Below are 5,170 nucleotides of genomic sequence, written 5' to 3'. Positions count from 1 at the left end.
GCTACTCAGATGGCTTAAACATACGTGGCTCTGCACATTCTCCAAACACACTTCTGCAACAAAGAATTCTCATTAACCTATTTTTCAACCTAACTTATTTTTCAATATATTTTTAAATTGTATTGTTCATTATTTTTTTAGCTGACCTTTTTTTTTAAATTTAATTTCCATAAAAGAATGAACAATTAATTCTTTTTACAAATAAACATATCTAAACTATTTCATATGACATTTAACAATAGCCAAATTCCAAGATTCCAACTCCGAATCTATTCTGAACCTTGCTTACGCGGTTCGAATCTCGGTCTATCCTAATTTCATTTTCCACTTATCTAATGTTTTTCTTATTTACAAGAAAAGTGGACCCTTTTTTGTAACCGTAAACTCCGTCGTAAGAAACAGAAGACAGGAAAAAAACAACAACAAAAACAAAACAAAACAAAAAAAACAACAACTCGATTCACTTCCTTTTTTTTAACAGAAGCCTTTATAACTTCTATTTGCAACTACGCATTTTTTCTAAATACATAGGGTGGCCTACTTAAAAGTAACCTGATCTCATTAATCTTTCTCTTAACGACCAACTGACACCACAAGAGAAAATGCAGTTCTTTTTCCAACAAGATGGCGCTACTTACCACACGCCTCACAGATCACTAACACGATTTCATGATATGTTTACGGAAGAGAGAACAATAAGAATAATAAGTCCAAATTCCCCAGACTTGTCATCGTGTGATTTTTATCTTTGAGGAACTTTAAAACAAAAAAGTTTATGCAAATAATCCTCACAATCTAGACCAACTAAAGGAGAACATTGCCAACACTATCAGGATAACCACCGGAAAAGATCTACAAGCAGTATCTGCAAACGTTGTTAAAAATGCATAGATGTAAACGGGGAACACTTCCAGCATCTTCTATAACAATACAGGTAATTTAAACAATAAAAGAATGTTTCTCCGCTCTGCTACATTTTTCTGGGCTACTTTTAAGTGGGTCACCCTATATAAAGTTAATTCCTAATTTTTCTGCTGCATGTGACTTTTCGTCTCTGCTCTGACACGACCCACCCGTCTCGAACACGTCACAACATACTGGCCACGTCTCGAAACTACTCCTTTGAACATTGCTTCTTCAAACACGTGCGTCATTTTTATCACTGCTGTGACGTCCCATCGCACACTAGCTAGGTCGTAGGCCTATGGCTGCTGCTGATAACTCAGCGTCAGCGGATTTTTTACAATCCTACCACTCTCATTTTCGTAGCTCTTCAACTTTTTTTTTTTTACTTAAAACATAGGATGCATTACTCTTGGAACGGCCCTCGTATTTGCACTTCAAAATTCACGCCTTGAAAAACATTTAAAACTATTTTTTTTTTGCGGAAACTGAAAACATCAGATCTACCCAATCGACGAAACACTTACCAGATGTTTATCTCGGATTATTATTGATTTCGGGATAATAATCGTTCATGATAAGTTTCCGGTGTTTTCCAGGAAACAACAATACAACACTGCTTAACTACACCAGTACCCAAAATGTTTATCTGGTCCGCGTTGTTTTTTTCTTTCAGTTATTATAGGCCACTGTGAAAAAGGTTGGTCACCTCCAGTTCTATAATTATGACTACGATCCATATCAACATAAATCTACTGCTCTGTCCTGATCCACAAAATAAACAAGATTCTACAGCAACGTGGATCAATTAATGCGATCCATACCTACATGCATCCGTGACCATGAGCGATGCACAAAACAGCATGGATCTGACTTTGTGCACGATCTGACTTTGTGCACAACCGTGTGGATTATTGACCGTGCGTAATCAACAACACAGCTTGGATCTACGTCTGCGTCTGATCGATTTATGGATTTTGTACGGCGTATGAATGAACCTACAAGATAGATGGGATCCAAAAATATGTCACAAATTTTAATATAAAGGAGGTGTAAGGTTGATCATTTATTGTAGCTTTTTTATGCAGAAAGAAAAGTGGTACTTTCTATTTAGAGTGTTTTTTTTTGGGGGGGGGGTTCTTAAGTTCTGGACGATTTTAATTGGAAACAGCGACCCCGAGTCCGGAGCCTATCCCAGAACGACGTGGATTCCTTGGACCAACAAAAGCGAATCCCTGATTTGCGTTCTCCCCTCCCCCCCCAAAAAAAAACACTCAAAATAGAAGGTACAACTATAGATTTTTCTTCCTCAACTTAATATTGTAATATTTATCACAGTAATCAGTTTTACACACACACACACACAAAATGAACAACCGTCGAATTTTTATTTATTTATTTATTTATTAGGGTGGGGGTCCCGGCTTTGGTCGGGGGTAAACACGCTTAAATATGATATTTTAATTTGCTCAGATTTCGTATATATTATTACAGGGTGACCCACAAAAAACAGAGGACGTTCAATTGTTTTTCTGAGCATTTTACAGTCAACGGAGAAAAAAAGGCCAAAGACCCTAGTGTTTTGATGTGATGTCTTGAATATAATAAACTAGTTATGACCAATGTTTCATTTCATTAGGACAAAACACTAAGAAACGGGGCCTAATTAGAGTTGGGGCCCGTTTTTTGGGGGGTCACCCTGTACAGAGTCGTGATTTCAAAAGTAAAAAGAAGTATTTGGGTGCCATCAGCTAGAACCGAAATCGAAACTGTAGTATCAAAATCTAGTGACGACTGTACCAACCTGACATGCATATAAACTAATCAAAATTAAAAATAAGCTAAGACGAGTGTACAAAATGTATAATGATTTTTAATATTTTGACCCCTTTTTTGGCCCGTTAAAAAAACTATTTTAACTGATTAAAGACCTATAAAAAAACGGTCCGTAAAAATTCCATCATTTGATGCCCCTAGAGCTGCTCTGCGACTTTTAGTTTCGGGGGAGATGGAGTTTGAAAATATGGAGAGAGAGAGAGAGAAATAGAGAGAGAAATAGAGAGAGAGAGAGAGAGAGAAATAGAGAGAGAGAGAGAGAGAGAGAGAGAGAGAGAGAGAGAGAGAGAGAGGCATATAGCCTTTTAGATATTAGATTTTTTTTTCATTTATTTAGTTTTAAATTTCTAATTTTTCCTCAGCGATACAACTTTAAAGATCAACGCCGAAAGATTACATTCATTGTTTAGACAAAGAGACTCTTCGACGTCTGCGGTCTTCATCAGGGCGGCAACATTTTTACGATCACGTACCAAATAGCCATCCGGAATCCCCCCAAAACGGCTACAATTAAGCGGCCTCTAGAAAAGAAAATGAAAAGTGGGTTACAATACTGTTTATTTTTATACGTGGATATGTTATCGTAGCTTCTTACTTCATGCAAAAATACAAGTATTAAATAGTAAGGACCTTACGTTAGTAAGTAGCTATCAAGATAGCTAGTAGGAATATTGCTAAGGGTAACATTTTACATGCTAAGAGAAGACTTCTTGGCCTTCGGGCCGGGATCAAAGTCTTATATGTGGGGGCGACCCCACATATAAGACTTTGGTCAATGTAGGAGCAACCCTTCATACCAATTGTCACTATCCAGCTCCCCTACTTCCCGGGGAGTTGGTTCCCATTTCCCCTTCACTCCTCACATCATTTACGACTGCGACAATATTTATTTTTGTTCCTTTTCTTCGCATTAAAAAAAAAAAAACGACCCTGGGGTCTAACTCTGTCCCGTGGGGGAGGCATTGTAAATAGGAACATTTGTACATGCCAACATAATATTTGTAATATTTTATTTTACAAGAAAATGAATTATAATTTTATATTTGGACACCCTTAAAACATAATAAAACCTAAGCAGGATTTGGAGTATATAACGATGTATGAGTTTAAAATAGAAAGTTTAATATTTGTGGGATGCTGAGGGATTCTTGATTATCATCTACTGATCATTTCTTGATTTTATACGAATCAAATGTCGCATTAAATATAACATGAATAGTTGGACACAGATATACAGCATAATCACGTTGACACAACCGGTTCTCATTAGATCATCAAAGTTAAGCAACGTTGAACCTGGTCAGTACCAGATGGGTGACCAATGTTGGAATTCCAGGCGCTGTATGTAGGAGGATGTCGAATACTCCCTTCAAGAGTTGCAAAAACCTAACGTCGTCATCTCACCTAACGGGATATACATGCGACTGGGGATCACTTGTGAATTTTCTACGCCCATAGAACTTCTTCCTTTAGAGGAAGCCGGTTAAACCCGCATAGGGTTAGTGCTGTTTCCATTTTATTGGATATAGTATAATTTGGGACTATAAATAGCATTAAGACTATGGACATACTTTTATCTGGGCCCAAGAAATACATTTCTAATATGATATATATATATATATATATATATATATATATATATATATATATATATATATATATATATATATATATATATATAATTTTATTTGTTGTTGCGGTAGGTTTTGAATGAATTCAATTATTTATACTAAAGCGCATTTTTACCTAAATGCGAGTTGGGAATTATTTTCCCTTTGACCAATTTGGTACCCCCAAATAGGGGAGCGGCATATATATTGTTTTTAAAATATAATTATCCACTGACACGTGTTTCGTCGTCTACGACTCATCAGAGTGGCTGAATCTCGCAAGATTTGAAATCGGGACCTCATGGTAAGAAGCCTTAACTCTTACCACTGGACCATCTCGCACGACTGTTTTGATATATCGCGATTTAAGTAGACTTTATTTTATTTCCAAACAGTCGTGCGAGAGGGTCCAGTGGTAAGAGTTTAGGCTTCTCACCATGAGGTCCCGATTTCGAATCTTGCTAGGTTCAGCCAATCTAATGAGTCGTACACGACGATACACGTGGCAGTAGATAATTATATTTTAAAAACAATATATATGCCGCTCCCCATTCGGGGTACTAAATTGGTCAAAGGGAACTTATTATCATTATTTAGGTAAAAATGCACTTTCGTATAAATAATTGAATTCATTCAAATCGATTACCAGAAAGATTAAACTACAGACAAAAATTTATTGATCAACAAAATAAACGAAACATGCAAAGACATTCTCATTTAACTGCAATAATAACTGTACAAAATAAAACGTGCATTGTTCATTCAAAATCATTTCTAAAGTCAATTATTTAGTTAAAATACACATTTATGAACGAACAATG

At 36.2% G+C, this 5,170-nt stretch overlaps 1 pseudogene; it reads left to right on the top strand.

Annotated features, from left to right (window-relative positions):
- The first annotated feature begins 3,968 nt into the window (after window positions 1-3,968).
- On the top strand, window positions 3,969-4,087 carry LOC145247595 (5S ribosomal RNA; annotated as a pseudogene).
- The last annotated feature ends 1,083 nt before the right edge of the window (window positions 4,088-5,170 follow it).

The sequence above is a fragment of the Euprymna scolopes genome, chromosome 25 (assembly GCF_053919585.1).
Source record: "Euprymna scolopes isolate OS-2025 chromosome 25, ASM5391958v1, whole genome shotgun sequence".
Classification (NCBI taxonomy): domain Eukaryota; kingdom Metazoa; phylum Mollusca; class Cephalopoda; order Sepiida; family Sepiolidae; genus Euprymna; species Euprymna scolopes.
This window is presented reverse-complemented; position numbering and strand designations above follow the sequence as displayed.